We start from the raw sequence: 15,755 nt of genomic DNA on the forward strand, positions 1-15,755 counted from the left end.
TAAAAGAATGCATTCTTACCACCATCATCTTGGTACCAAGTGAGGAATAGAAATGCTAACAAGATGCAGTGCTATGTTCATTATGTGTTGTATGCTTAAGACAACAATTTAACAAGGCACCTGATTAACAAATAGAAACCAGGGGTTGGCTTGCTTGCTGTTTCTTTGCGAAGGGTAATTTGCCTACTGCCATCAACAGAAAAATACAACTCTAATAGTTGTTAAAATAATAGACAATGATTGACAGAGCTAATAATAATAAGTTCTGCTGTCTTCTTTGATATACTATCATTATTTTGCATATGATGAAACAAGAGGGAAAATGAAAAGGTTCAAACTCAATACTGAATGTAAACGCAGTAACTTTCAGCAGTTTATTATGCTCTCCTATGTATTCTCCTGATATGATGATTTAATTGCCAATGGCAGTATCAAAAAAGTTCAGAGGCATGCTAAATAACTCAAACGTATTGATTCAAGTCAAGGTATATGTGCTATTTGGGCCATGTTTTCTCTAGGGAAAACAACATATGGAGTATCCAAAGGGATATCACTCACTAGATTGCTCACTTCAGAAAGCTTTTAATTTGCTAACAAAAGGACATAGCTGTGTTGCTGTGAGTTTTCCAGGCTGTATGGCCATGTTCCAGAAGCATTCTCTCCTAACGTTTTGCCCACATCTATGGCAAGCATCCTCAGAGGTTGTGAGGTTTGGGTTTCTGTAGGATTTCTGGGCTATATGACCATGTTCTAGAGGCATTTTCTCCTGACATTTCGCCTGCATCTATGGCAAGCATCCTCAGAGGTAGTGAGGTCTGTTGAAAGTAGGAAAATGGGTTTATATATCTGTGGAAAGACCAGGGTGTAACAAAGGACTTTTGTCTGCTGGAGCTAGGTGTGAATGTTTCAGCTGACCACGTTGATTAGCATTTAATGGCTTGGAAGTGCCTGGGGGAATCTTTCTTTGAGAGGTTATTTGATGTGCCTGATTGTTTACTCTTTGTTGTTTTGCTGTTGTAATTTTTGAGTTTTTTTTAATACTGGTAGCCAGATTTTGTTCATTTTCATGGTTTCTTCCTTTCTGTTGTGAGGTTTGTTGGAAACTAGACAAGTGAGGTTTATATATCTGTGATGTTGCTATAAGAAGGTCCTCCATTGTGCATGTGGCAGGGTTCAGGCTGCATTGTAATAGGTTGTCTGTGGTTTGTTCTTCTTCACGCTCACATGTTATGAACTCCACTTTGTGGCCCCATTTCTTAAGGTTGGCTCTGCATCTCATGGTACCACAGTGCAGTCCGTTTAGCACCTTCCAAGTTGCCTGGTCTTCTGTGTGCTCAGGAGGGAGTCTCTCATTTGGTATCAGTCATGGATTGAGGTGCTGGGTTTTAGCCTGACTCTTGCTTGCTTAGGTGTTGCGAGTACCTCTGTAGCTATTAGAAAGCTATTTCTTGATTTAAGGCATTAGTGTGCTGGCTGATGTCTGAACAGGGGATGGGCTGGGGATGTCACTGCCTTGGTCCTTTCATTATTGGCTGCTACTTCCCGGCGGATGTCAGGTGGTTCAATACCAGCCAGACAGTGTAATTTTTCCAGTGGTGTAGGGAGAAGACAGCCTGTGACAATGCGGCATGTCTCATTAAGAGTCACACCTACTGTTTCAGTGTGGTGAGATGTGTTCCACACACTGGGCATGCGTGCTCAGCAGCAGAGTAGCAAAGTGCAAGGGCAGATGTCTTCACTGTATCTGGTTGGGATCCCCAGACTGTGCCAGTCAGCTTTCGTATGATATTGTTTCTAGCACCCACTTTTTGCTTTATATTCAAACAGGGCTTCTTGTAGGCCAGAGAGCAGTCCAGGGTAACTCTGAGGTATTTGGGTGTGCTGCAATGCTCCAATAGGATTCCTTTCCAGGTAACCCTCAGAGCTTGAGATGCTTGTCTGTTCTCAAGATGGAAAACACATGTCTGTGTTTTAGATGGATTAGCAGTCAGATGGTTTTCCCTGTAATAGGCAGTAAAAGCACCTAAAGCTTTGGAGGGCTTCTCTTCAACAATCTCAAAGTTCCCTGCTTGAGGGGTGATGGCACAATCATCAGTTGATGAGAATGTGATTTGCTTAAGGCACATTTCCATGGATGACCAGAAATTTGAATCCTGATCTCCTAGGCTGGATCTACTCTGCCAAATAACATAGTTAAAAGAAAACTACATGGGTGGATTTGGTTCTATCAGTCTTTGCATAATTGCTAGCAGTATAGCTTTGGAACATATCCTGCCTTTCTCATAGAAACTGGACCCAAGTTGGCTCACAACATAATTAAAACCAGGTAGAAATAAAAACAGGATAAAACGCAATCTCAAGACACAGTTAAATCCGCTAAAGTACGTAACCCACAAGGCAACAGATTTTTCCATGGAGTTACAATGACATCAGTGGGTGTCCTGGATGATTGTAACATTGACAAGCCAACTCCTCTAAACACAACTGAAGTGTTAAATGTTTTTATGCAGGATTTTCACTCACAGAACCCTTATGCACAGAATGCTTTACCTGCGGCCCCTATTGTGGCTGGTTTGGCTTTTAATGTGAGGCTAATTTGGCTGTGAAGATAGAAGGGCCCAATGATTTTAAACTCTAATCAAAATCAATACAAATTAAGCTTCCACTTTGTAAGATGAATTCCCTGACTTTGAAACTGTTCCGTGTAGAAGAATTGATGCCAATTTAATTAAACCACATTGTAACTGAAAGCTGTGTGAAAGCCAGTGGTTTACAGGGAATAATTATTAATGTTTCTTTGCTTGCTGTTCAGTGCCCATGAGTTCTCATTCAAGGTTGTACTTTGAAGGTACTCCAAAACAGTGCTGATCCTTCTAAAGAATATGGTTCTTCTAAGAAATATGTAAAATGTAATGCTTTCTCATAATTTTGATCATGGGAGATCAAGGGAGCTTTTTTGGAATAATATTTGGTTGTTAAAATGGAATATTTTCATAAGGTAAAGCCCAGAGCAACTATGCATTCAAGACCAGAACTCAAGATAAAGAATTTAAGCTTTGGACCAGAGAAAAGACAGAGGGTCAGTATGAATGTCAAGAAATAGCATAAGTAAAATAAACCCAAGGAGGAGAAACATCAAACCTAGACAAGGATCAAGTTATATGTATTGGGACAGGAACAGATCAGTTGAGACAAGATTTGTGTTAGGGGAATAGGACTGAGGAAAGCAATCTAGGAAAATAACAAAACAAAAACACCACACTAAATAAACTGTGGAAACCTATTTCCTGCAAATGCCTTCTAGGGCATCTGAAAAGCTTGAAAGAGTAAACAGAGTTGTTTTATCATTGGGAGATGGTGCTATGTTTGTGACTCTTGCTATATAGACTGTAGTCAACAACTCTCAATTGACTCCATGAAAGTATTGATGAACAAGATAATTATTATGAGCTCTCTGTCCACCTCTTTAAAAACTTCCTCTTAAACATTTTTCTGACTATGTATTAACAGTCAATAAAACACATCTTGCTTTCACACCATCTTCCTAGATATATCTGATTGGAACATGTTAGAGATCCCTCCTCCCAGTGGAGCTGCCATTGGGGCCCGAATAGATGACTTAAGGAAGTTCCCCAGCCACAACTCTGGAATTTCCCTAAGAACCAAACCAAGTCCTCTTTCCCAAGCCTTGCCCATTCACCCACTCAGTATGCACAAGTACTACATATCCTCTGACTCACACCTTCAGCAATCAGTGGGGACTATTGTCTCACAAAAGACCCTGGCTTGGTATAATGTATAAACCCATCAAGTAGCCTTCTCACCTTTTTGTCCTAACCTCAGAAACCTAACATCAAGGCATCCTGCCACTCATTATTCCAATCTGGGAATCTCATGAGACCCATGTGGGCACAATTATCAACAACCCTTTCTCTTCATGATCCAGCCCTACATTTCTTCCCAGTCTTCTACCCTTCCAGAAGCAGATACAAGTGGTCAGCAGACAGCTTCAAATGCAACCAGTGACAGTTTACTAACACAGACGGGCTTAAATATAACCTTAAAAACTGTGGCATAAACACAGAGAATTGGGAAGCCCTGGCCCTTGAGTGCTCTAAGTGGAGGTCAGCTGTGACCAGCAGTGCTGTGGAATTTGAAGAGGCACAAATGAATGGTGAAAGGGAAAAACATGCCAAGAGGAAGGTGTGTCAAGCCAACCCTGACTAGGACTACCTTCCACCTGGAAACTGATGCCCTCACTGTGGAAGAACATGTGGGTCAAGAACAGGACTCCACAGTCACCTATGTATCCACCACCAAGACACTACACTTGGAAGGCCATCATACTTGGACAGCAAGGGATCGCCTAAGTAAAGTACTCCACACTATACACCAATCACAAATTGTAAATTAACATCCTATTGAACCAATGGGAACCAATGTGGATAGTAATTTATACCACAAACAGTAAATGAATGTACTTTGGAGCTAATGGGGCTGCAGACCGTAATTTGCACCAATTACTGCACATGGCCACTCTTTCTAATGACTGTAAATTCTCTATATAAGATCCATGCTTGTAACTGGACAGTATGCTGGATTTGGGATTTTGCTTTCCCTCTGACCATTGCTGAATACATCAGTTGCTGTCCCTGCCTTTAACATTGTGCATGCTGATTGGATATGACCAGAGCTCTAGTATGCCAGGAAACCTGAGATTTTGGAAAACGAACACAATGTAGGGTCTTCTTGATAGCTAGTGCTGGGCTCCAGAACAGCCTCCCTAGAGAAGCTACATTGATCCCTTCATGATGCCCCTCTGTCAACAGGTCAAGTTCTTCTTTTTTTTGCTTCAAGAAATATTTTGGGAATTCAGTGTTTAAAGGAAAAGGGCTTTTCAGAATACACATAACTGTACACATTTCTTGCTTTTTAAATAATTCTATTTATGAATTCTCTATATGTTTTTAAATGATGTGAACTTTAATTATTATTTATATAAACTGCCTTGAGTTCCATGGCAGCAAAAACTGTTGGAATAAAGAAGCAAACAAATGCATACTCGCTTTTATTAATCCCACATATGCTGTAATATCGCAAGACCTATGGGCATTGCAAGGCCTAAAATATATATCAATATATCTTAATCTACATAGATAACCTAGTGCCATGTCTAATTAGCTTTCTGTTTTATTTGATGAGGACAAGGCTGTGGCACAGCTATTTAGTAACCAGCTGCATTAAATCACTACTGACCGAGAGGTCATGAGATCGAAGCCAGCCCAGGTTTGAGTGAGCTCCTGACCACTAATAGTCTAGCTTGTTGTCAACCTATGAAGCCTGAAAGACAGTTGCATCTATCAAGTAGGAAATTAAGGTACCGCTTTATGCAGGGAGGCTAATTTAACTAATTTGCAACACTATAAAACCTTCCAGCAGTGTGTGTAAGAATGAGGAAGTACTTCATCAAGGACTCGGTGTCACAAGTGGACGGTGAAGCGGCAGCTCCCCCTGTGTCTGGAATCGAGCATACCCTCATGAAGCTGGAAAGCTGGAATGTTAAATTGCCTCTGTGTCTGTCTATAGATGTTGTATATTTAAATGGCATTGAATGTTTGCCATGTATATGTGCATTGTAATCTGCCCTGAGTCCCTTGCGGAGTGAGAAGGGTGGAATATGAATACTGCAATAAATAAATAAATAAATAAATAAATGTGCTCATAAACACAGAGCACAAGCAGATATTAGTTGGGTTGGTGAAAAAGGCATCATTACATGTTTTAAGAAAGAATAGGTATGGTAAATAAAGCTAGAGCTTGCTGTGGTAACCATTCTGCTTTTTTCCAATTAAAGAGTTCAGCTATGCTAATGTGCACAAGAGGTGTTACAATAATGCTATTGTCATGTTAAGCCATAATAACACTGATTTCAATGTTTAACAGAAATTGCTAGTTACTTAATGCTAGCACTATAGCATTCCACTAGTCATTTTCACAAGTGTATGATATGCAGGCTACTAGACTAATCTTTTTTCCGTATTGAGAACTTGCTTAAAAGCAATACATCTCACAGCAGGGGTCTGTACTCAAATGCATTAATGAGAGACCCATGGGGAATCCTCCAAGGCATCAATAAGGGAACTGGCTCCCTGTCAAATTTATTGCATTTGCTGGAGGCAAATAAAATCCATATTGTAAAGGGAAAACAACACATGACCTCCTGGAAAAGAGAAACATTCGCATGAGTAAATTGGTGAGCCAGGGTGGGGTGGGGGGTGTTTAAGGGTTCAACCCCCCCCCCCAATGTGTCAAGATTTTTTTAAAAAAATGGTTTAGTCATGAATTTTAACTAGTTAGCTAATTCATAATTAAACCAGGTTTTTTAACATTTGGGGGGGGGGGTTGAACCCATAAACCCACCTGCTCGGGCTACGGGCTGGCTGGTGAGGTAGTTCAAATAGTAGCCACTACTTGGGGGAGGCTCTTTCAGAGAAAAGTAGGGGTGTATCAGATCACAATGAAGGCTGGGTGGCTAAGCAGCATGGAAGAAACTCATCTCGTATTGGCTTGCTTCAGCAAAATAATTGTTTTGTTTCTTATTCCCAGCAGAAAAGGGGGAGATTGCCTTAAACATTACAGCCCAAACATTGCTGTAAAGCAATACATTAACAGGGACATCTACTAGAACACATGACTGATATCGAGCTCTTTTTTGGGGGTTCTCCCAGCGAGGAGAGTCCCTAAAAGGACCGCGAATGGGGTCCTGACCTTGGCGAGCGGCCAGCGGATGCCAATTCAATAAGACGCAAAAATATTAAGAATTAATCTCGCCAGAGGCTGAAGAGGTACCCAACGACCGAAGCGTTTATTTAGCGATTCAGCTGAAAAGGATGCATTACAGGGATATTTCCTCTATAAGCATACAGTACAGTGATTTTCAGGCATATTTATACAGACAGAACAAAGGAATCCTGGCTTGAATCTCCCGCCCGCCTCCTGTCAGTCCCCTCTGTCCTGGTTGGCCGGCTCTGGAACAGCTGGGAGGAGGCTTGGCCGCTGGTCCCACCCTCCCTCCAATCGCCGGCCGCTGTTGCCTCCAGAGGGCCAATCAGAGCCCTCGGAGCGCCTCCAGAGATTGTCCAATCAGCGGCCAGGAGGCGGGCTCTAGTTTGACAGCGCAGAGGGGCGGAATGCCTGGGAGGAGCCTGCCAGCTGATGGAACACCTTTTGTCTCTTCACGGCAGGGAGGCGGATGGGGGGAACAAGGGATTTCCTGGGTCCCGATAAAAGGATGTGTATAGGCCAAAAGGGTGACTATGGGTGGTGTCTGGATCTTCAACCTTGGGGCAAAGGGGGCCTTTGTCACAAGGGAGCATGCACAAACACCATAATTGATGCAATCAGTCTGTTTTCCGGGCTTTGGCTGACAAAATCTCTGACTTTTGTTTGTCTGACTCTGAAAAACAAAAGCCATGGATTTGCCATTATTTATCCATGCAATGTCAATATGAATGGAGTTTCTTCCAAGGAAATTGGATTCCTTAAACTGTAATCCCCCGGTCACATACTCTTTTTGTAGGGCAAAGTTCAAGAGGGGAAAGGCAAGGAAAAGGGGTGAGGGTGCACCTCATTCCATTACATTCCATATTACACACACTTCATACATATATCCTTTACAGTCTTTCATAACTCATAGATTTCATAGGAAAGATCCCCATCCCAGTGAAGTTTATTGGAAAACCCACAGCAATTAATAAAGGCAATAAGCAGAGTTCTTGAGATATGATCCTTTTCCAGTAAGGGCACGCACATGCAGGCGGGGGCCCTTTTTCCCCAAGCGGCTTGGTTTGGAGTCCATGGAGGAAGTCCGTGAGGCCAGGGCACCAAGTCAGTCAGAGAGGGCAGAAAGGTCCGCAAAGAATCTGCAAATGGTGGAGAGTGGGGCAATGTCCTTTGGAGAACTACATTTCCCTGATCTTTGGGCCAGGGTCCAGTGCACAAGCCAGAGAATTCATAGAGAGGAAACAGGAACCCAGTTATGTGTGCTGGGTCAGGAAGCAGCAGAATCCATTGTCTGGCCCTTGGCGAACTATAAATGCTTGGGGGGGAAGATGCTCTGCATCAAATCCTCCCTTCGAGGCTGGGAAATGGCTACACTCATTTCCTCAAGCCTCGACAATCCCCCCCAAGCACCCAGGGCCTCTTTCTAGACTGATTAGATTGTATTCTGTTGATTATTTCGGGGCCCAACTCAAGCAACAACAGCCGGACCCCGCCGGGTGGGAGAGACCAGTGGCAGAATGTCCTTTGGGTTGGAGGAGAAAAAAAAAAAAAAGACTGAAGTAAGAAGGCGAAGACGGTGGAGGCAGGGGATGATGGAGTCTGTGATGGCAGCCAGCATGGAGCACTCAGGGGTCCCAAATGAGTTCCCAATGAAGAAGGATAGCACATGGTGGAATTTTCCCATCTGGCAGCGGTCCTCAGGCCTCCTGGGGGCGCTGGCTCCTCCCTTGGCGCTTGGGGGAGGGTGAAGATGGGGCACAGTCTGGCTACTCCTTCTGGCGTGGCGCCTCCTGGTGACCGCAGACAGGTCCGGCTCTCCATCATCACAGAGACTCAGGGGTAGAGTCTAGGACAGTCAGAAAGAAGATTTACAGCCCCCTCCCACCCCCCCCCCCCATTCCCAGCCCAAGGGTAGTTAGTGGGGAAACAAAAGGGAAAGAAAACTTTCATACCTAGTGGGGGCGTCAGTGGTCTCCTTTTGGGCCACTCCTCTGCACAGCCTCTGGAACGGGCAGGGCCTCCTTCCTTTATGGCAGTTGCTGTGGGATCCTGGTTGCTCCTCCTGCGATGGCATTCCCCCGTGGGGGCTCAGATCAGCCTCTAGGAGGGGCTGTCTCTTCTGGGCGGCATGGGGTCTTGTCCTGTTCTCCTAGGATCTTCCTGTGCCATCTGGGTTCCACACAGGAAAGTCCACAGACCTCCCATTGTTCACCTCACCCAGGTAGTTGTCCTCAGCGGCAGGAGTGGATTATGGGTCCCACAGTTCGACCTGGGCCTCTTCACTGTGCAGAGGGGACCCCTGGGCCTCGACGCCCCCTTTATATTTAAGGCAGTTAATGGGATAATTTAGACATACACATACATGCGCTCAGGGAAAGGGGAGGGAGGAAGGGCTAGGAAGGAAAAAAAAAAGCATCCGAGGGACTGCGTGTGTGTGAGAGAGAGACTTAACCATAGATGTGGGTGAAATGTCAGGAGGGAATGCTTCTGGAACATCCCTTCCTTAGGTTTTTGGAGAAGGAGGTAAGAGGGAGCAGCAGGATTTCTCTGGGATAGAGAAAAAAAATTCACAGAATGCTGGCTTCTTAGAAGATGGGAGGGGAGGGAGGAGAGAGAGAGAGAGAGAGAGAAACCCAGCAAACTTTACTTGGCAAAAGGAAACAGGAGCAGGAAAAAGCCCCCCCCCCCCTTACACCTCCCTTTGTTTGCAAGAGGAGAGAGGGAGGAGGGGTTTGAAAGCAAAAAAGGGGAGTTGGAGAGTGAAGAGAAAACAAAGGAAAGGCAGGGACATTGGTGACTGCCCCTGAAAAATGGGTTTTGTAGTTGCACAGAAGAGAAGGGGAGAGGAAGAGAGTTCTTGGGTCAGGGAAACCACAGAGAGAGAGACTTTGCAAGGCAGCTGAGTCACATCAGTGGCAGGGTCTCTCCTGGTGAGGGGAAACACTGTTTATTATAAATAAACAGGCACTGAAGATTCAGCTTTTGAAAGAAAGGGATGTAGTAGCTTGGTGAAGGGGGAATGAGCAATGCCTCCCTTTTCCATCTGAAGGAAGGAAAAAGGTGGCACAGGAGGAAGCAGGAGAGGAGGAGAGCAAAGAATTTTCCTGATCATTTCCTCAAGGAGCAGTGGGAAAAAAACCAAACAGACAGAGGGGCATATGAATGCATCATAAATAGGGAATAGGGAAATGGAGGGGTTGGGAAGGGAAGGAAGGAGTCAGGGAGATTGGGTAAAGGGAAATGGGAATGGGATGGTAGGGGAACAAGCAATTTCTTCCAAAGGGAGAGGGTGAAGGGGTCTGGAGGGGGTTTCCTGGGGGTTGGGGCTCTGTAACCTTCCCCTTGCATGGTCGGAGTTGGTCGCAGCTACCCCCCTTCCGCCTCCCACCGGCACATGGTAAAAAAAGCATGAGGCAAAGGCGGTTTCGGCCCTCTTGGCCCCCTCACAGCGATCCGACTGCCATGAGGGGCCACGAAACTCCACCTGCTGAGGGCCCGGAGGGCCACCTCTCCATGCGATTTTTTACCCTACTGGCCTGCGTCGGCGACGCAACCCTGCCCCATTCCGCCAGTATCTTCCCAAAAGATGTTTCTGATGAAGCAGGACGTTTGATCCCAGTATAACATGCGCCCATCTCTCTTGATAGCCCCACACTGAAGTGGCTAATCAGGGTAGCCCCCCCAACCGCTGGCAGGCTAGAGCCTGAACGGTCCCCTAGCAAGAGAGCCCGAGGCGATCAGCCCTTGGCAGCTAGGCAGTCCGAAAGGGAAGGGCTCCCTCTCCAGCGTAGCTCCAGCCAAGGCCGCAAAAGCGAGCTGAGTTGCTATTCTGGACCTCAAACGTGGATGTTCGCTACCTCCCGCCAGGAATTTGTTACCGAGACCTAGAGAATCCCTCCCCAGTGGGCCGACTCCGAAGCTGGTTCAGAAAGCCTAGAATCCCCTCCCACCTGGCAGCCAAGGCAGCCCGCGGTTGGCTTCTTACCCGTCCGGACGTTTTCTTCCCCCCTTTCCGCGTCGGTCGCTCCTCTTCCTGGAAGTCCTTAGATCAAGGCTTCCCTGGCGCTCCTTTGTGCTGAAACCCTAGGTCAGAGCTTGGGAGGAAGTGGCTGCGGGAGAATTTGTAGTTTTGGTTAGCTGGTCAAATGAAAGTCCGAATTGGGAGAGGCGCCTCTTTTCCCAAGCCATTCCTCCTTTGCTGCTGGCCCAAAGAATCAGACCAAGGCGCCTGCTTGAGAATTTAGGCTATAATTTAGTCTGGAACCTCAAGCAGCAGTCCCTTCGTGGTAAAGCCAAATGATATCGAGCTCTTTTTTGGGGGTTCTCCCAGCGAGGAGAGTCCCTAAAAGGACCGCGAATGGGGTCCTGACCTTGGCGAGCGGCCAGCGGATGCCAATTCAATAAGACGCAAAAATATTAAGAATTAATCTCGCCAGAGGCTGAAGAGGTACCCAACGACCGAAGCGTTTATTTAGCGATTCAGCTGAAAAGGATGCATTACAGGGATATTTCCTCTATAAGCATACAGTACAGTGATTTTCAGGCATATTTATACAGACAGAACAAAGGAATCCTGGCTTGAATCTCCCGCCCGCCTCCTGTCAGTCCCCTCTGTCCTGGTTGGCCGGCTCTGGAACAGCTGGGAGGAGGCTTGGCCGCTGGTCCCACCCTCCCTCCAATCGCCGGCCGCTGTTGCCTCCAGAGGGCCAATCAGAGCCCTCGGAGCGCCTCCAGAGATTGTCCAATCAGCGGCGAGGAGGCGGGCTCTAGTTTGACAGCGCAGAGGGGCGGAATGCCTGGGAGGAGCCTGCCAGCTGATGGAACACCTTTTGTCTCTTCACGGCAGGGAGGCGGATGGGGGGAACAAGGGATTTCCTGGGTCCCGATAAAAGGATGTGTATAGGCCAAAAGGGTGACTATGGGTGGTGTCTGGATCTTCAACCTTGGGGCAAAGGGGGCCTTTGTCACAAGGGAGCATGCACAAACACCATAATTGATGCAATCAGTCTGTTTTCCGGGCTTTGGCTGACAAAATCTCTGACTTTTGTTTGTCTGACTCTGAAAAACAAAAGCCATGGATTTGCCATTATTTATCCATGCAATGTCAATATGAATGGAGTTTCTTCCAAGGAAATTGGATTCCTTAAACTGTAATCCCCCGGTCACATACTCTTTTTGTAGGGCAAAGTTCAAGAGGGGAAAGGCAAGGAAAAGGGGTGAGGGTGCACCTCATTCCATTACATTCCATATTACACACACTTCATACATATATCCTTTACAGTCTTTCATAACTCATAGATTTCATAGGAAAGATCCCCATCCCAGTGAAGTTTATTGGAAAACCCACAGCAATTAATAAAGGCAATAAGCAGAGTTCTTGAGATATGATCCTTTTCCAGTAAGGGCACGCACATGCAGGCGGGGGCCCTTTTTCCCCAAGCGGCTTGGTTTGGAGTCCATGGAGGAAGTCCGTGAGGCCAGGGCACCAAGTCAGTCAGAGAGGGCAGAAAGGTCCGCAAAGAATCTGCAAATGGTGGAGAGTGGGGCAATGTCCTTTGGAGAACTACATTTCCCTGATCTTTGGGCCAGGGTCCAGTGCACAAGCCAGAGAATTCATAGAGAGGAAACAGGAACCCAGTTATGTGTGCTGGGTCAGGAAGCAGCAGAATCCATTGTCTGGCCCTTGGCGAACTATAAATGCTTGGGGGGGAAGATGCTCTGCATCATGACTTCCTGTTTCTAGGATAAATATGTTATTTTGAAACACCCTAGAGAAGTGTTCATTTATGTCAGAATTGAATGAATGTTTGATGAAATGTTTGATGAATTTAAACCAACGGCTGCCTAAACATGGCACGTGGGAGCGGACAATTTGATGGAGATTTCCTCCAGATTAATTTATGTTGCTGTTGTTGTTGTTGTTGTTGTTGTTATTGTTATTATTATTATTATTATTATTATTATTATTATTATTATTTGCTGAGCCCCCATGGCACAATGGGTTAAACCCCTGTGCCGGCAGGACTGAAGACCGACAGGTTGCAGGTTCAAATCTGCATGAGGAGCTGTAGCGGATGAGCTCCCTCTATCAGCTACAGCTCCTCATGCGAGGACTTGAGAGAAGCCTCCCACAAGGATGATTAAACATCAAAACATCAGAGCGCCCCCTGGGCAACGTCCTTGCAGACAGCCAATTCTCTCATACAAGAAGCGACTTGCAGTTTCTCAAGTCGCTCCTGACACAAGAAAAAAAATTATTATTTGCTGTTCAAAGTTTTCATGGTCAGGCCAGTCCTGATTGATGTTAGATTCTGGGCTGTATCACTACATTTTTTGCAAGCAGTATAATCCAGACATAGAGGGAATGCAAATGTAGGAATCTTCAACACAAGATGGGCCAAGATCCTACACCAGAGGTTTAGCTTTGATATTGCAACAATGCTCCATCAAATGCTCTCACCCTTGGAACCCATCTTAAAAGCAAACCAACCATTTTAGTGACTGTGTTCTGTGTTGTTGGTGAAAAAGCACTGGATGATGATGCTACCAACCCCATCCTGCCAGTGAGTGACAATGGGCCAAAAAATTGCATTCTTGCACCACTGCTTGGTGGAAGGGGGAGTCAGTATATATGATCATGCACCACTCCATTTGCCAGCATTACAGAACTCAATTGCTCTGGATTTTCAATTGGCTTTCAAGGTGGGTTTCAGATGCATTTATGGGGCATTTGTGGTAGCACTGACACAATTATAAATGTGACTAGAGAAGAGAACAGTGACATCATTGTGAGTCATGTTTACAACAATGTCACTGATTAACAAGATGCTAGAAGGAGAATGGTATCCATCCAAATCCATCCAAGAGCCTGTAGATGGAGTGAATTTATTCTTTTAAAAGCCCAATGCATTTTAGGAAATATACAAGTTAATTGGTCTTCTCCGGATGCTATATCAAGATAAGCAGAAATACGTTGCTGGATTTGTGAAATGTCTGCCAGAGATAAAATGAATGGCTTGTATTTAATTTTATTAACTTAATAACTATCATTAAATGATTTTCTTTATGAGTTGTTACTTTATAAAATATATATTCATGTGTTGTTCCTTTATAAAAGATATTGTTAGGATCCAAAGCACTGGAATGCAGAAAGAGTGAAGCCTATCTTTTCTCTGGCTAAACTCGTTCAACTCATATCTAGGTTCATGGTTGGAGCCAAATGTGGGGCTTATAATGGACATCTAATTCATATTTATTTTAGTAATGCCAAGTAGCAATGAGCCTGGAGCATTTTCATAAACACAAAAACACAGGCAATTGATAAAATCAAAATTTTAAAAAATCAATTCAAATATACCAGCCAAAGCATGTCAAAATGTCAAACTATTGAAATGTTAGAAGCTTTAAAATTGAAGTGCTACTAAAAAGATGTCAGCTGGGAAAAGGGGAAGGTTTTTCCTCGAGGAGCTGTCCACCACACCCCTGTGTAGTAATGTGTCATGAGGTGTGCAGTGAAGCCAACTGTGCATATTTCTGCTTTCATGCTTCTTCTCAAATAACCAAATATTGAAGGGGAACATACACTTGAGGCAACCCTCTATTGTGTAAGCAAGTTAGAATGATACTGCATCCCAGGAGGATGCCTTGCAAGGTCCAATCATAGTTGGTGTACTCTGCATGTCACATGAGAAATTATATGTCTTTTCTTCACCAGAAAAGAACCTCAGGTTGATGTGTTATCCATCAGTGTTATTCCTTCAGGCCAAAAGTTTTCCACAATGTGATCACAAGTAAATTCCATCTTGCACATGCTTTTTCAAACACAAAGTGTAAATGTCCCTGTTCACAAATACCATCTATTTTTCACATCATCTTGATCTAAGATTTGAGATTAATGAGATAAACCCTTCTGACTAACCTCCTAGAATTGTTCTTGTGTCATTTTTTCCCCAGTGGGGTAGAGGGATCAAATTGCTGATTTGCTCCCCACTTTGATGAATTATTACTGTTTGACATTATGATATCAAAAAACCAAGATTATGGCAACCACACTGATTGATAACTGACAAATAGAGGGAGAAAACATGGAGGCAGTGACAGATTTTGTATTTCTAGGTGTGAAGATTACTGCAGACACAGACTGCAGCCAGGAAATCAGAAGACATTTACTTATTGGGAGGAGAGCAATGACCAATCTCAATAAAATAGTGAAGAGTAGAGACATAATAACAACAATAAAACTTTATTTGTATACCACCCTATCTCCCCAGGGGACTCAGGGTGGTTTCCAACATATAAGGCAAAATATTCAATTGCCTCAAAGGAAAACCATACAGAAAAATTAAAATAAACATCACACTGGCAACAAAGGTCCACATAGTTAAAGCAACGGTATTCCCCACAGTCACCTACGGATGTGAGAGCTGGACCATAAGGAAGGCTGAGAGAAGGAAGATAGATGCTTTTGAGCTGTGGTGCTGGAGGAAAATTCTGAGAGTGCCTTGGACCACAAGAAGATCAAACCAGTCCATACTCCTGGAAATAAAGCCCGACTGCTCATTGGAGGGAAGGATATTAAAGGCAAAGATGAAGTATTTTGGCCATATAATGAGAAGATGGGAAAGCTTGGAGAAGATAATGATGCAGTGGAAGGAAAAAGGAAGAGGGGCTGACCAAGGGCAAGATGGATAGATGTTACCTTTGAAGTGACTGGCTTGACCTTGAAGGAGCTGGGGGTGGCAACAGCTGACAGGGAGCTCTGGTATGGGTTGGTCTAGGAGGTCATGAAGAGTTAGAAGTGACTGAACGAATAAACACCAAAATCATGAAAAGACCACTCAATTGACCTATTGCTTTGTGATTCGTTGGCCCCTGCATCCAGTTCAGATAATATAGCAAAGTCATCTTTTTCTTGCAAAAATTGAGAGAAAGGCAAATCAGCAAAGAAGGACATTACCTGTGACAGCAAATCT

The 15,755-nt window shown here is 44.6% G+C and overlaps 2 protein-coding genes across 2 annotated transcripts in view; one reads left to right on the forward strand and one right to left on the reverse strand.

Annotated features, from left to right (window-relative positions):
* TNNI3K (TNNI3 interacting kinase) overlaps positions 1–15,755 on the reverse strand; it is a 220,431-nt gene that overhangs the window by 25,500 nt on the left and 179,176 nt on the right. The window lies entirely within an intron of this gene.
* LRRC53 (leucine rich repeat containing 53) overlaps positions 1–15,755 on the forward strand; it is a 28,065-nt gene that overhangs the window by 544 nt on the left and 11,766 nt on the right. The gene's annotated exons all lie outside the window — the stretch shown is intronic.

The sequence above is a fragment of the Anolis sagrei genome, chromosome 4 (assembly GCF_037176765.1).
Source record: "Anolis sagrei isolate rAnoSag1 chromosome 4, rAnoSag1.mat, whole genome shotgun sequence".
Taxonomy (NCBI): Eukaryota; Metazoa; Chordata; class Lepidosauria; order Squamata; family Dactyloidae; genus Anolis; species Anolis sagrei.